Consider the following 17,568-nt stretch of genomic DNA (forward strand, 5'->3'; position numbering starts at 1 on the left):
CCCCACACCCAGGAAGAGGCCAAAGGACGGCATCGAAGTCTAGGACAGATCTAAGGAGAGCTGCAGGCTGACTGCCTCATCTGCAAATAGTCTCTCATTTCAGAGGAAATAACTGAACAGAGTTCATAACACGTAAATTTTAAAATTTCATATTTCTAATTTAATCCCATTAGAACTTTTGAACCTCCGCCTCCCACCTAGAGAACGTCAGCTCAAGCCGATCACAGCACAGTGCAATTTTCTATAAATAATGTGCACGCCTGCATCTGAGCTGAGATGTGAATGTCTGGAATGTGCCTGCCAGGCCCAGGAGAAACTGCAGCAAGTGTGGGGACACAAGCCGCTAAGGAATCTGATTTGGAGGGAACTGGAGGCAACTAAAACTAGTTCTACTGGTTTTTCTTGGTAAGGTTTGACCAGGGAAACTGTTATCACTGTTGCTAATTCATGGTAATTGGAATGGGGACTTAACACTAAGTAATTAGAGCAATTACAGAATTTGCTACTCAATTACAATGGCACAGATTCCTGAGAATGGAAGAACTGTTGCCCAGGAATAGAGTTCAACAGGTCTTCCCCATGCTCCGGGAAACATGACACTTCCACGCACCCCTGCTTTGGTTTCCTGGCCACCACCATCCTGATCTCGGCCATCTGATGGCATCAGTCCCCAAAGCTGGAAACACCTGACCTCTTCTCACCCTCCCATCTCCCCTGCCTTCCTCCAGTCCAGGATATTCAGGGATGCCCACATACAGCACCAGGAAACCAGGGTTATCCCAAACCAGTGCCTGCATTCAAAGCCCTCCACGGCAGCACAATCACCAATGGCCAATACTCCCAGAACCTTCCACCTCAAAACGGGAGCACATCTGGATTCAAGCTGACAATGCTGCATTCTCTTTGCCATGTACACATGGAGGCATGTCAGGTTCCACCTAAAGGTATCAGGTTCCACGCTGGTCAGGAGCCCAAACCTAGTCACTCTGCATGATCTCAATTCACCATCCACAGAGAAGCCTGCAGTTTTCCTCTGGTGAACGGTGTGGATGGTGGATGGTGGATGCATTTCCCCTGAAGACTCGGAGACAGGAGCCTGGCCAAAGAGGCCAGTCACCCCAGGCCCTGCAAGGCCCGGACGTGCCCCTCTGCTGTCTGCACACAGTACCCAAGTCTAGCAGTGCTGGCTCTGTGGTGGGATCCATCTGGGCCTGCAGAGGACCCGGGGCACAGGAACCATGCAGCCTGGCTGCAGCCAGAGGCCTAAGGGATCCCCAGAAGGCTCTCCAGCCTAGGTGTCCTCACCACAGGCAGAGCCATGCAAGAGAGTTGCCTGCTGAACTGGAAATGCCCCAATCTGCTCAGCCAACACAGAAAGACAACAGCTACCTACAGCTGCTGAGCCCCGAAACGTGGCCACTGGGCCTGAAGGGTTGAATCTGGAATTTAATCTGTGAAGTTCTTTTCAAATGTGTTTAGCTATGTAATCAAATCTTTATTCTAATTAAATTTAAAGGAGCCTCTGGCTATGGGCTCCCTTGTCGGGCATCACAGCCCCAGGGAGTAAGAATGGGAAGGAGAGGCCCAGAGCCTCTCTGCATTCTCCACGCTAATTCAACAAGTCATCATAAGGAAAGGCACTCCAGCAGGAGAGGTGTACACGCGAAGAACTGGGTTGGCCCTGACAAGCATGACCCCCATGGCATCACAGCTGCCTCAGCCAACAGGCAAAAGACAATGATGCCCACCTGGACAGGCCACCGGATGTGATGATGCACCCCCAAGCCCTAGTCCCACAGCAGCCAGAGACCACCCGCTGCTCGTCCCAGGTGAAACCCAAGCCCTGGTCCCACAGCAGCCAGAGACCACCCGCTGCTCATCCCGAGTGAAACAGGCAGAGCTACCCGAGCCCTCAAAAGCAGGAAGAATTAAGGAGACGATTCCCACGACACACGTGACACTCCTCGGAGACAGACACAGGCTTCGCTGTGAAAGTGCAGAGGACGGTGCAGTCCCTAGGCGGGCTGCTTCTTCCAACGATTGGGAAGAAACCAGATCCATTTCCTTGTAGGAGAATCATTCGTACCGTGATTAGACAGAAGACAGGTGGCTGATGTTATCAAATCATCAAGCACCTCACGGCTGCTTCTCCAAGGAAGGCCTGGAAACTTGCAGCCACCCGCGTAGGGGTCACAGTGTTTACAATGGAGATACAGGTGACTGAGGTCTGGCTTCCTCAGGGAAGCTAAATTTGAACTTTCACCACTGAGGAATCGGTCATTTACAGTCACTCACCCTCAATGCAGAAGAGGGCTCAAGACACTGCACCAGACTTCAACACTCAGGGTTAGGGTCAGGGTCCAATTCACAAGTTTTACAAAATGTATTTACTTGGGATGCCAGAAGAGATGTAGCTTCACACCCCCCCTCCCCTCGGTTTGCTTAGCCCCTTCACCAGTGGATCTCACCAACAGATGACACATCCACGCCTCATCCATGGCAGCACAGAAAACCACTTGGAAGACAGCCACTCCCAACACAACTTCCCGACTTTGGTGTTTAAAATCTGCGTCATTTAAAATCTGCATCTCATACGTGAGATTACACTCCTCCGAACGACATTACCACTGTCATTTCACCCAAAAGGGCTTTAGGAAATGACACGCGGTCCAGACGCCAGAGGTCACCGGCTGCCTTACTCTGGTCTAATTCCCTTGTGCCTGTGTGGAGGCTTCACAGATACAGCCCATTAATGACCGTATGAGAAGCTCAGGGCATAGACGAACTCAGTGCTGAATTTTTCCATTTATCACCGTTTTGTTTTTCCAGAAGACAGCTGAGAAAGCCTGAGGCAGATCATCTCCTCGAGTGTAATGACTCCAGCCACTTCCCTTCACCCCAGGTCACCCCTCAGTCACACGCTTTTGAGAAACCAAAGCAATTCTGCTCCCTTCACTCTGGGTTCCAAGCACTGAATTCCTCCGTTTTATCAGTTAGATTATCAAGCAGCCATTTATAATCTGGACTGCAATCTGATATGAAATTTAAAGCTAATTTACGTTGCGGTAATAGCTCCTATTTACATTATAGATAAGGCATGAATGAAAACTTTAATCTGTTCATAGGACCAACTTTGTAAACAAACCAATTATTCAAGTAATGATTGTCTTCAGTTAGATGCAAATTACTTTGCTCATAAAAGATTTTCCAGTAGGAATTTTTAAATCCACGTTCTGTCTTTCCTGAGCCTGTCTCTGCACCTTCCCCTGAGTGCACAGCAGGACTTCTCAGGGCATCCCATCAGCAGGCCCACTGAAGAGAATAAGCCCACAGCCCCCAGCCCAGGAATCAAGTCTGAGCCCCAGCAGCCCCTCATCCAGCCAGGGCTTCTTCACCAGCACAGCACCCAGAGGTCTTCCAGGTTTAATGCCACGTGTGCATGGAAAGTAGAGTGCTGGAAGCAACACAGTAGACATCCAACAATGCAAATTCCCCCCGGAACAGCCCAGCAACCCTCTGTACCTTCCCCAAAGTACCCATGCCAGGCAGGCGTAGAGTCTAATGGGGGTGCCTAGGAATCAGCATTTAACACGATTCTGATGAATAAAGTTTGAGAGGTCGGTCAGCAAGAGGCTGCCGTGGCCTCCACTCATTTGCAGGCTCTGAAGAGACACAGATTCAGGTAATAGGCCAGACAGGACAGGACAAGGATGGGGAGGTGGAGGGCAAATTCCATGGACCACCAACCACCCCGCCATCCCCACTGAGACTCCGTGATTTAAGGAGAGGCAAAGCCAGGGAAAAAAGATGCCCGCACCACACGAGGGACTGAGATTTCAGCTAAAGCATGCAGCATGTGGCTGAGGGCCAAGGTTGGGCAAGCCAGGAGCACAGAACGGGCTTCACCAGCCCAGAGGTGCCCCCCACACCCAGACCCCATGCAGACCTCCCAAGCACTGCCTCTGTCTGCTGCCTGGTTTATTTCCTCCCCCGCTTCTACTAGTGTTGGTTTCTCAGCCACCACCCACCACCACACACCCCTCTCTACAAGCTTGGAGGACTGAAAAGAGCGGGGGCAGGTAAGATCTGGGCTCTGGGGCCAACGTCCTGCCTGAGACATTAGTTCCAACCCACCCAGCTGTGATGTGAGCCCCAGAGATTTCTCAAACGTGAGATGGGAAGGTGACTGAGCCCACTCATCAGGACGGCTGTGCAGACTGAGATTACATATAGCCACACCTCGGCGTCCAGCACACGTGGGACCCCAGTCGTGTTGCACCTGATGGGATTCCCTCTATGCTCCTTCTGCTACCAGAGCCAACTCCCAGCAGTAGCTGTGGAGGGTGGATCCTCTATTCTCATTCCACTCACCTCCCATGGCTCCACGCAGTGACCTGCCACGCAGCGGCCACCAGCAAATCCGGCCCCACTGGATAACCGACCACCAGCTCCCCCTCACTTTGGGGCGTCTTCCACTTGCAGTTCCGAAGCAGGCCGAGAAACTGCCCTCAAGGGCTGTCACCTGTTCCTTATTGCATGTAATGACCTGCCACGCAGGACCACCAGCAAACCCAGCTCCATCATCCAGGCTCCTGTGGATAACCGAACTCCCACCCCCCACCTTGGAGCATCTTCCACTTGCGGTTCTGAAGGGGGATGAGAAACCGCTCTCAAGGGCACTCATCTGTTTCTTATTGCACGTAATGACCTGCCAAGCAGGACCACCAGCAAACCCGGCTCCACCGTCCAGGTTCTGGTGGGTAACTGCCCCCCTCCCCCGCTTCCTCCTGCGGTGTCGGGGAGGCTCAGAAACTGCCCTCCAAGGACACTCATCTGTTCCTTATTGCACTAATACCTCATTTGCAGAAATCCACTTGGACTTCCAGCACTGCAGGTGTGACAATTTAGCAATCCTGCTTGACAGCTACAAGAGCTTGAGGTCACGTCCACCTCACCAGTATCCCAGAGACCCAGCACCATCCCACTGTGTTTAAAATTCCAAAATACTCCTTCAAAATGCTACTGGCATTTGGTTTGCACAAAAAATGCTAAAAACCTTCAAGTGAAACAAGTATCTTCAACAGTTTGATACAATGACACGTGAGTTACACATCTGCCAAGTTGTAAAGCCTCATACATTTATAACATTTTATGTATGGTCAAATGGTTCATTCATATAAATTACGAGAATCTCTAAGAAACAGGTTTTTTCTGGCATTAGATGACCAAAGGAAAACTGCGTTCTGGCTGGCTTGCGGGACTGTAGAGGCAGACATATCTGCATATCTGCTGACACAACCAAGCTCCTTCCCGCTCATGTGGCCTCATCCCAGGCCCCTCACCCGGATGCCCGCAGGCCTCTGGAGAAGCAAGCTGACCTGCCCACATTTCTCAAATGCACAGCTGTTGCTCACACTGCAGATAGAGTTCAAGGTACGAGCAGGCCACCACGCTAAAAATACCAGGCAGCGTCCATGCCAGGTGACGGTGGTTTTCACTCCATCCCAAGCCCCATGTATGAGTTTACAGCCATGATTACCACATGGATTTTTAGACTTTCAAGACATACTTTGTTTACTTTTATGCAACAAAGTTAAAAGACTACCACTCAGATCTAGGCTCTGAAACTGTGGAATAATTATTTGGGAACAGAGCCTCTGCCAGATCAGGATAAGCACTTGGGACAACACCCCGTGACCTCGGTCCACACAACCCATCCAGACCAGAGGCCTCCTGCACTGTAATTTCTGTGGATTTCTGTAAATGAGGTATTAGTGCAATAAGAACAGATGAGTGTCCTTGGAGAGCAGTTTCTGAGCCTCCCAACCACACGGCCACATTAAGGCTGAAGCCCCGCCACCTCCAGAAACACTGTCCCTCACCGAGCTGTGCCTGGCTTCTCCCTTTTTCCAAAACTTAACAAAACCTGAAAGGACAGGTCTGTGTAGAAAAAAACAAGCTACTTGCGATTCCTCTTCCCAGTTCAGGCTGTAGGAAGCTCATTTCAGCCCTCACCGTGTTCTGACTGTGGCTTGGTTCCCATAAGAAATAAAGTCAGAATTCTAGTCCCTGTCTCCCGGGCGGTGTGGCAGGCATACATACCTTCAGTTACATGAGGAAAGGCGTGGTCAGCCCCCTTCCTTCAGTAAAACTGCACAGTTCCCAGAACCCCGATGCCATCCCCCTCACGCAACTGTGAACACCTGGACAGAGCACACTTAATGCGTGCACCTTGTGGGCTAGTTTTCTATTGCTCCACTAAATCACCCCAAATTTAGCGCCCTAAACACTGACTTATTTTCTCACATTTCTGGAAGCTGGAGTCCAAAACAGGTCCCACCAGCTAACATCGAGGTATCGGCAGGGCTGGCTCATGGGGAAGCGACTGTCTCCTTGCCCCCCACAGCCTCTAGAGGCTTCTGCATCCCCTGGTCCATATGGCACCTACTGTCTTCAGGACCCACAGCGGCCCTGACGGCCCCTCAACAGGAAGATGCAGAACGTCAGGAGCCCAGGCTCTAGTGCTAGGGTCAAGCCTCCCCACCCTCCCAGCTTCTCACACGCTCCCGTGCAAGCTAATATAGATTCCACTTTAACTAGTGTCACCTGTGTAAGGGATCAGTGCCCAGCTGTGAACTGGTTAACCTCGCCCACACAAACCCCGGGAATAAACTCACAGGCCATGGACCACTCCACAAGCAATGACTGACCACCTGCTCAGGGACCTCCAGGCCCCAGCAGAGCCCTCCGGTACCTCCTTGTGAGCTCAGACTGGCGGCAGGGGTCTGCAGCGCCAGAGGGCCCTGCATAAAAAAGACAGCTCCCATGTCGGGAGGCACCCGCCAGCGGTTGGGTTCCCAGTACATTAAGTAGCCCAGGTGGACAAGCCGCGCCACGTGCAACCCCATCACCAGAACAACGGCTGCACATGGCGAGTGCACGGGTGGCCACCACTCAGCCCAGCTGGCTGCGCTAAGCACATCACCACCGTGACGTCCAATCAGACTCAGCTGCTGGCACAGTCCCAGCATCGGCCCCCAATAACATTCTGGATCACAATTCAGAGTAGTGATTGCGATCAGGGCCACAAGTGGCTGAATGTATTTACAGGAGGACGCCACAGCTGGACTGACGCCACAGCTGGATCTGGCTGGACTGAGAGCATTTCCCCTGTTCATTCTTAAAACACCATTTTATTTGCGCTGTATTAAACTTTTATGGCTTTTTTCTGCTAATCTACTTTATGGGAGTGTTTCTTGTTCTTATGACTGCAGTGATACTTCAAGCTACAACTATCAATGGGTAAAATTAGTTTGGAAGGCGCCTTATCATTAAACATTTCACAAGCAAGCAGTCAGAGGCACCTAACCCGGAGGCCTCTTTTCTTCTCTGAGCCAAACCTACCTTGGACTCAAAGAAAACGGCACACAGAGAGGGGCTGGATCTCCAGCGCCCATTCCTAGGGAGCCTCCTGGGGAGCAGATATGGAGGGAGAAGCCCTGGGTTATGGCACTGTCGTACTCAAGAAAAGTCTATTTGGGTAATGTAAGCACCAGACTGAAGAGATTAAGCAAACCATGAAAAGAAACCACTAACCACAGCTTCTCCAAAACAGAACTAAACTCCCTTTAGTTTGAATTGGAAAAGCAGAAGTGATGATCAGGATTAAAAAAAAAAAAAAAAAAGACAAAATAACTGAACACAGGAGAATAATCAAGGGCCACTGTCTCTTCCTGTGTCAGTGGGAGCCTCGCATCTAAGCTGGATTTAGAAGCTTGCTACTTTGGACTGAAAGGTATCCCCACCCTAGTTTGTAAGCAAGTGGAGCAGAATGCTTCAATGATTTCAAGGTTTAGTGCTGAAGCTCTGCAACTCTCACAACCATTTTAATTGGTGTGAATTTTAAAGTGACTCAATCTGTTGGCTGGAGTATCGAACGGCTTAACCACGGGGTCACGTTGGAAAATTTTTCCAATTGCTTTTGTTTTTCCTACTGAAGATGCATTTGAACGTTCTTGTAGTTTGCAGTTGGCTGGTTCTGATGTTTGGTCCTGAGGAGGCCCAAGTACCCAGAGAGGAAGAATCTGAAACCTCAAGCCACTCGAGTGCTGTCTGGGGAGATGGAGACCCCAACCCGAGGGCCACTGACGGACTCAGCAGGGGCGCAGGGCCGCCCGACGCAACGGGCCATGTATTTGCCGCTTACAAAACAACATAAGCACACACCCCCAGGTGTGCACACACGCTCTGTACACATCTGTCCCTGTCAACAACAGCACACACCTCGAGGTGTGCACACACGCTCTGTACACATCTGTCCCTGCCAATGCCAGCACACATCCCCAAGGTGTGCACACACATTCCATACGCACTCACATCTGTCCCTGCCAATGCCAGCATACACCTCCAAGGTGTGGACACACGCTCTGTACACACTCACATCCCTCCCTGCCAATATGAGCACACATTCCCAGGGGTGCACACAGGCTCTGCACATACTCATGTCTGTCCCTGCAGCCCGAGTCAACAGTCACAGAGTGGCAGAGGAGGAGAAGAAGGATGCGATGGGCACTAAGGTCCTGGGCCGGTTCCGCTCCCTACCTTGGGAGAGACCCGTCATGTGATCCTGCCATCACTCACCCTTCCGCCTCCATCCTCCATCCTGTGGAGGACGACGCCCACTGCACAGAGCTGTGATGACCATGAATGGAAGATGGCAGGAGCTCACGCCAAGGTGCTGAGCACGGGGCCTACGGAGTGCTTCTTTCTGCTGTGGCTGACATCGTCAAACAAGAGGCTGACACGAGAATATCACTCGCTGAGAAACTGAAACGTGTGACCTAGGAGCCTGTGAAGGTCTAAGAACAAACCAACAAACCAAATGGTTTTGTTTGTTTTCAAACACCATAGCCTGTTTTTTCTTTTTTTTTTTTTTTTGCTCTACCTTGGGTATCATTTAGTTTAATTTCAAAGTAGTCCAAGAAATACACAAAATCACAGGACTGAGCATGGAGCATTGTTTCACTTCACGTCCTCCAGCCTTTAGGACACATTAAGGAAAGACATGATTCCAGGATTCCCATTAGAAAGGCTGCCCTGAGGCACCTGCTGGGGCAGCCAAATTTCAGCTGTTGATGCTGCCCCCAAGCTGCTTGGATGAAGCAGAAGATTCCGGAGGTCTCCTCTCTTCTGCTCCTTCTCCAGGAGAGAAGGTGGGGGGAGAAAGGTGAGAGAAGACAGGAAGAAGGAGGGGTAAGCAGGGAGAGAGGAGGGGAAAGGGAGGGAGAGAGGAAGGGGGAGGGAGGGATGGAGTAGGGAGGGAGGAGGGGCATGTTCCATCCACCAAGGCAGCTACACTGCAGAGAGAATGGAGGGTGTGTTGCCTCTCAGGACAGCAAGTTCAAGCTGTTTATAATTGTTAGCGTAAACAGTGAACAGCTGAGGACAGGGCTGTAATTGGAGTTGACAACGTTTTATATTCATAGTTGATATTGGGGACCTGGACCTAAAGCACCATGCCCTGCCCTTTCACCAGATGGGCCTATGCTTCTCTATACTTGAGTCTCTTTGACTAAATACTGGATACTGACTAGGAATTATGACGTGTAGGATACCCCTTACCACAGTAATGTCAAACTCATGTTCTAAAGGCAATTTGTTCAGGGACTGGCTTCTAACTCTGGGTGGGAATGTTAAGCTCAGTCCAGTTCAATTCAATAAGCATTTATCAAGAAACTCCTAGACCAAGAGCTATGTTGGACACTGGGTATGGGGTGATGGGGATATGAAGATGTGGAATTAGAACTCGAGAAGCTCAAATGCTCTCATTTAATTCCCTAATGCAATTACCAAGCTTCAACCTGATGGCTGTGATGTGTAAATTCATTTTTTCTTTATTCCAGTTCTACATAACAAAGCATCAATAATCACAGAGGAATGATTCTGTGTTGGACTATTCAGTGGACAGCTAAGAGCATTCTGACTGGCGTGAGACACTGTCTCCTTTCCCAGGGAGCCCGTGAGGTGGCTGCACGGAGCACACGCGTGAAGATTCAGGAGCATGAGCGTCAGATGATGGGAGGGGCAAGGAGGCAGCACCAGAAAGATGCCTGCGGAGAGGCCGCTGCAGCCAGGCTGGCCGGGAAGGTCACGGGAGCGGGTGCAGGCATCTCCCTCCAGCCGCACTTGGTTTTCATGAGGACGCAGGGAAGGGGATGACACCGAAATGCTGTGGCGCTGAGGGGAGGAGTGGAGGGACACAGGGCCGAGGGCTGGCCCCCACCCCTTCCGTCCCTGCCCCTAGGAACGCTGCCAAAATCAGCCCCAATGGGGAGAAATGAGGTGGGTGAAAGAGGTGGACAGACTTGGCTTCCGTGGAATTCACAGATTCCTGTCATTAAAAATCCCTTGTGAGTTTTCACCTCGAAAACTTTGCAAATGTACTTAGGAACAAGAGGCAAAAGATGAAGCCAACACAATTGGGCTCAAACCGCCGCCCTTCTCCTTCTCTCTTCATCCAAGACCCTCCCTGGGCCCCTGAGTGCGAGAACCCGGAGCTACACAGCCCAAGGGCGCAGCCCCTGACCAGAGGAGGGAGCAGCACGGCGGGGCCCCCAGCACGTGGATGGCAGGATCTGTGCTATGTCAGTCCCAGGACCCCAAGCAGAGAAGGCCTGGGGCTCCCAGCTGAAGTTTTGCTGTCTCCTCTGTCACCAAAGTCGAGAAGAACTGAGTGGGACCAACGCCGCACCTGGCGGCTCCTCGGTGGCTGCCGATGTGGTCCTCAGGCTGCGGGTGAGACCCTCTAAGGAAGTCCAGTGGCGAGAATCACAGCCACGAGTGCTCCATTTGCCCCAAAACTCCAGCATAGCCTGAGGAAGGCAGCGCCCGCTCAGATCCCCGTGCAGGCTTGTGTGGCACACTTGTGAGGCACACGGCACCAGAACATGGCACTTTAAGTGGCTTTGTGGGGTGTAGGAACACAAAGTGTGGTCTCGAGTGGCTCAGAAGTCACTCCCACCAGCCTGCAGGACCCGGACGGCCCCTTTGGATGTGGCTGGAGTCTCTCCAGGGCGGGCTCCAAAGTCCCAAGGATGAGGTGAGCATCAGTCTTGCTCTGAGGAAGGCCCCTGACAAGTATCCTGAACATGCAGGCACACAGCTGGCTGACTCATTTGAAGGGACCTGCTGAGCCACGAGCTGGGGACGGCTAGAGAGAACTCAACTAACACACGAACCCTGCCCAGGCGCCCACCTGGGGCGCCCACGAGAAAACTACGGAAGCTGTGAAGACGGAGGTGTGCATGGGCCTGGGAGAATCCTGGGAGGAGCCGCACTGGGGACCAGGTGGGACGGGGGGCTGGGCCCCACAAGCAATTGAGGGAGGCACTCGGTGCCCTGTAGACCCCTCTGCACCCACAGCTGCAGGCCTGGCTGGCAACACGACCTTGTCTGCAGGGGCCCAGGAGCACGTGTGTTTGGCAGGAGCTGCCCTCCTGGAGCCGCACTACGGGTACCGTCATTTTAGAGGCAGGTACCTGATATCAACGATGACAATCAACCCTGCCACCCTGAATTACAGCCATGTCCTCAGAGGGTCACTCTTTATGCTGACAATCACAAAGAGCTTGAACTCGCTGTCCCAAGAGGCAACAAGCCCTTCATTGTCACGGCCGTAAGCCTCTGTGCAGCCCTCCACCCACGCCGTTTCCCGTCGGGGCAACATGAAGTCCCATGACGGTGACTCAGAGCCAGCCCAGTAGCTTCAGTGCAGGAAAAATCACAGAAACTCAAACACATCCTAAACATGGGCAGTTGCTGGGGGAGTGTACTGGGCCTGGAGGGACATCCCTGATACTCTCTACCAGATGCCAGGGGCACCCCAGCCCCAGGTGAGAACCACGGATCCCATGGCGAATGAGGACAGCCTGTGGAAAGTGGGGCTGGGACAGCTCTGTACAGCTTAATAGGAAAGTTGGGTTCTATTTTCTGGGGTTTTGGTCACGCCGATGGCTAGTCACGGCTGTCCATCAGGAAGTGATTTGAGGACAGACTAGAGTAGGGGCTGCCAAGACCAGCGGAGCATTCGCTGCCTGGGTCCAAGGAAAAGGAAATAAAGGCTGGCGATGTGACACTGGGGGGGGGGGAGCACAGAGCGAAGGAACTGGTGGAGACACAGGGCTGGCCCCGCACAGGGCTTTGAGCAGCTACCCGGGGGTCATCCTATTAATTCTCCTCATGGCCCCAAGAGGTGGCTGTGAGGATCCCTCTCCTGAGGACAGAACTGCTCCAGAGCTACACAGCGAGGATCCACAGAACCAAGATCCGGGCCAGCTACAAAGCGGTTGAACTTGACCCCTCACCCATGGTCCTGAGACAGGGATCGGAGCCCCCTGGACACACAGACACAGGAACTGCAAGAAGGGGAAACGGATGCCCCGGACCAGTGGCAGGACCCAGGGTTTCAGCCCTCCAGGGCCACTGGGACCAGGCACTGCACAGGTGGACACACGGTGCTTTAATCCACGCTGGGGGAAGGAGCCCTCACTCTCAGGGTGGAGACCGCAGCTCCATCGGGCCGGCCTCCCTGCTGGGCACAGCCTGAGCCACACAGGATGCTGAGGTGCCCCAACGTTGGGGTGCTCAGAGCCACTAACTTGAGATCGTGGTGCTTTCTGTAACCACCCTCGTTTCTTTATGGTATAGATCTGGACTCCATCCTTTGCAATGTGTGGGGTTCTAGGAAGAGGCTGGCCAGCCGGGGAAGTGTCCTGGGCTCTGTCCCAGTGATGATGAACTTGGCTCCCTACAAGGGCCGCCTGTTCACCACAGTGACCCCCGGGGACCACGCCTGCACCCACCTTGCTGAAGATAATTCACTTCTCATCCGTGAAAGAATAAAGCTAGACTAACTCAATTTCACACTCACTTCCAACTTGAACAACTTGTGTTAGGAAATCAAAGACAAGGACTCTGACCACGTCACAAACCCAGGAAGCAAAACCCGAGACTAACAGAACGATGTCACCTTCGCAGTTCCGAGCTTTACTAGTTGTTTTTCTTTTCTGGTCTGTTTTTCTCTTTTGGTTTAAATAATTAAAGATCCTCATTGACAAGAAAAAAAATTCTCTGTGAAACTAAAAAAAGTGGTTCTAATTAAACATCTAAACATTCTTCCATATGCTTTATAAACAGTTGAAATTACAGCTCTACTTACTGTTAAGTACTTTAACCAACTGAAAGGTTAGTTATACAGACTGGCAATTATAAAAAAGAAGGCTACATATTCATGGCATCATGAATAATTAATAAGAACTGTTTGATTTCATTCAGACCAGGGATTCTGTGCTAATAGGCTCTCAACTGTCTTGCAATAATGCTGAAATTTTAAAATGACTTTTGTACTTAAACGTGTCCCCAAAGTGAAGCACAGCGGCGCTCCTGTTATTTCATCCATGCTTGTAAGACATATCAATAGTGAACCGCTCAGCACGCCGCGCCAATATCACAATCATCATAACAAACTTACAACAAACCCCCTCCCCCATCATCTCCGGCCTTCCCCTACAAATTCACTTTTGCCAAACCCCAAAAACAAAAGCCTTCACATTCACCCGGCCAGAGCTTGCATTGTCATCTTTTAGCTATGCACAACTCCAACTGCCATTCCCTCAACTAATAAAATTTACTTCACCTAACCACTCTTGAGCCCATTCTCCCCCTCTTTTCCCAATACTTACACAACACCAAACTCACGCCCTTACCACCACAACCCCAAAGACAGTACTCCACAACTACATGCTTTCCCGTTTATGTAGCTTAATATATCCAAAGCAAGACACTGAAAATGCCTAGACGGGTCTACACACCCCATGAACAAATAGGTTTGGTCCTGGCCTTTCTATGAGCTCTTGGCAAGATTACACATGCAAGCATCCCCACTCCGGTGAAGACACCCTATAAGTCACAATGACTAAGAGGAGTAAGTATCAAGCACGTGCAAGGCAGCTCAAAACACTTTGCTCAGCCACACCCCCACGGGAGACAGCAGTGACAAATCTTTAGCAATAAACGAAAGTTTAACGAAGCTATGCTATATCTAGGGTTGGTTAATTTCGTGCCAGCCACCGCGGCCATACGATTAACCCGAGCTAACAGACACCGGCGTAAAGAGTGTTTTAGATCTAACACAATAAAGCTAAACTCCATCTAAATTGGAAAACCTTAGCTGATGTAAAATAAACTATGAAAGTGGCTTTAAAGCTTCTGAACACACAATAGCTAAGACTCACACTGGGATTAGATACCCCACTATGCTTAGCCTTAAACTTCAATAGTTAAAACAACAAAACTACTGGCCAGAACACTACAAGCAACAGCATAAAACTCAAAGGACTTGGCGGTGCTTCACATCCCCCTAGAGGAGCCTGTTCTATAACCGATAAACCCCGATCCACCTCACCATCCCTCGCTCAGCCTGTATACCGCCATCTTCAGCAAACCCTAACAAAAGCTACAAAGTAAGCACAAACGCCCACGCAAAAACGGTAGTTCAAGGTGTAGCTTATGAGATGGGAAAAATGGGCTACATTTTCTACCCCAGAAAAATCCTACAATAACTTTTATGAAATCTAAAAGTCCAAGGAGGATTTAGTAGTAAATTAAGAATAGAGTGCTTAATTGAATTAGGCCATGAAGCACGCACACACCGCCCGTCGCTTTCCTCAAATATATTTAAGGACTAACTTAACTAAACACCCCTGACATTTATACAGAGGAGATAAGTCGTAACATGGTAAGTGTACTGGAAGGTGCACTTGGATAAAGCAAGGCATAGCTCAGTATAAAGCATCCGGCTTACACCCAGAAGATATCAATATTACTTGATTGCCCTGAGCCAACACTAGCCCAAAAATCCAATTAATACTATTACTAAATGAGCATGTACCAAACCATTTACATATACAAAAGTATAAGCGATAGAAATTTTACCTAGGCGCTATAGACATAGTACCGCAAGGGAAAGATGAAAAAAAAATTAACCAAGCACAAAATAGCAAGGACTCAGTCCTATATCTTTTGCATAATGAATTAACTAGAGACCATTTCGCAAAGAGAACGAAAGCCAAATTCCCCGAAACCAGACGAGCTACCCAAAAACAGCTAAAAGAGCACACCCGTCTATGTGGCAAAAGAGTGGGAAGATTTTTGGGTAGAGGTGACAAGCTTACCGAGCCTGGTGATAGCTGATTATCCAAGATAGAATCTTAGTTCAACCTTAAGTTTACCCACAGAACTACATAATCCCACTCTAAACTTAACTGCTAGTCTAAAGAGGGACAGCTCTTTAGACACTAGGAAAAACCTTGCATAGAGAGTAAAAAATTTAACTTCCATAGTTGGCCCAAAAGAAGCCATCAATTAACAAAGCGTTCAAGCTCAACATCAACTACTTAAAAAATCCCAAAGATCTCATAGAACTCCTCACATCACATTGGATTAATCTATTACACCATAGAAACAATAATGTTAGTATGAGTAACATGAACATCTTCTCCACTGCATAAGCCTAAATCAGACCAAAATACTTCACCGATGCTTAACAGCCCAATATTAATAAATATAAACAAGCCAGTATTATCTGTACTGTTAATCCTACACAGGCAGGCACTTAAGGAAAGGTTAAAAAAAGTAAAAGGAACACAGCAAGCCTAGCCCCGCCTGTTTACCAAAAACATCACCTCTAGCATTACCAGTATTAGAGGCACTGCCTGCCCAGTGACACATGTTTAACGGCCGCGGTACCCTGACCGTGCAAAGGTAGCATAATCACTTGTTCTTTAAATAGGGACTTGGATGAATGGCAACACGAGGGTTCAACTGTCTCTTACTTTCAACCAGTGAGATTGACCTGCCCGTGAAGAGGCGGGCATAAAACAATAAGACGAGAAGACCCTGTGGAGCTTTAATTTACTAATGCAGCCAAAAACCCACATAAATCCACGGACTCAAACTACTATGCCCGCATTAAAAATTTTACTTGTGGTGACCTCGGAGCATAACTAAACCTCCGAATGACCTATGCCAAGACTACACAAGTCAAAGCGCAATGCCCACAATTGATCCAATAACTTGACCAACGGAACAAGTTACCCTAGGGATAACAGCGCAATCCTATTCTAGAGTTCATATCGACAGCAGGGTTTACGACCTCGATGTTGGATCAGGACATCCTAATGGTGCAGCAGCTATCAAGGGTTCGTTTGTTCAACGATTAAAGTCCTACGTGATCTGCGTTCAGACCGGAGCAATCTAGGTCGGTTTCTATCTATTATATATTCCTCCCTGTACGAAAGGACAAGAGAAATGGGGCCCACTTCATTAAGTGCCCTCATTCCATAAATGACCTAGCCTTAATTTAACAAAAGATCACACACACGGCCCAAGAACAGGGTTTGTTAAGATGGCAGAGGCCGGCAATTGCATAAAACTTAAAACTTTACAATCAGAGGTTCAACTCCTCTTCTTAACATTATGTTCACAACAAATCTGCTACTCACCATCACACCTGTACTAGCAGCCAAAGCATTTCTCACACTTACTGAACGAAAATTGCTAGGCTACATGCAGCTACATAAGGGACGTAATATTGTAGGCCCCTACGGACTGTTACAACCCTTTGCCGATGCAGTCAAACTCTTCACCAAAGAGTCCTTAAAACCTTCAACCTCCACTACTACTCTCTACACCATTGCACCGGCCCTAGCCTTTTCCATTGCCCTCCTACTATGGACGCCCCTCCCTATGCCCAATCCCCTAATCAATTTTAACCTAGGACTTTTATTTATCCTAGCCACATCTAGCCTAGCTGTCTACTCCATTTTATGATCAGGATGAGCATCAAATTCTAACTATGCACTAATCGGAGCACTACGAGCCGTCACCCAGACAATTTCATACGAAGTTACCCTTGCTATTATCCTATTATCAGTGTTACTAATAAGCGGTTCATTCAACCTTCACGCACTCATCACAACACCAGAACACCTCTGACTCCTCCTACCATCGTGACCCTTAGCCATAATGTGATTTATTTCCACACTAGCAGAAACCAACCGAGCTCCCTTTGACCTCACAGAAGGTGAATCAGAACTAGTCTCAGGCTTTAACATTGAATATGCCGCGGGTCCATTCGCCCTCTTCTTCATAGCTGAATACATAAACATTATCATGATAAATGCCCTAACAACTACAATTTTCCTAGGAACATTTTACCCCATTCACCACCCAGAACTATTCACAACGTGCTTTACTATCAAAACACTACTCTTGACCTCTTTATTCCTATGAATTTGAGCAACATACCCCCGATTCCTTTATGATCAACTCATACATTTACTATGAAAGAATTTCCTCCCACTTACACTAGCATTCCACATGTGATACATCTCAACACCCATTACAATCTCCGGAATTCCCCCTCAAACCTAGAAATATGTCTGACGAAAGAGTTACTTTGATAGAGTAAACAATAGAGGTCTTAGCCCTCTTATTCCTAGAATCATTGGA

The 17,568-nt window shown here is 49.4% G+C and overlaps 1 long non-coding RNA gene across 1 annotated transcript; it reads right to left on the reverse strand.

Moving 5' to 3' along the window:
- Positions 1–462: 462 nt before the first annotated feature.
- LOC117090526 lies at positions 463–16,201 on the reverse strand. Its single transcript, XR_004440041.1, has 3 exons — positions 16,117–16,201; positions 3,110–3,115; positions 463–473 (listed from the first exon to the last, which is right to left on the reverse strand). It is a non-coding gene; the product is annotated as an uncharacterized LOC117090526 (long non-coding RNA).
- Between the last annotated feature and the right edge of the window lie 1,367 nt (positions 16,202–17,568).

The sequence above is a fragment of the Trachypithecus francoisi genome, unplaced genomic scaffold (genome assembly GCF_009764315.1).
Source record: "Trachypithecus francoisi isolate TF-2019V2 unplaced genomic scaffold, Tfra_2.0 Lachesis_group11, whole genome shotgun sequence".
NCBI classification, from domain to species: Eukaryota; Metazoa; Chordata; class Mammalia; order Primates; family Cercopithecidae; genus Trachypithecus; species Trachypithecus francoisi.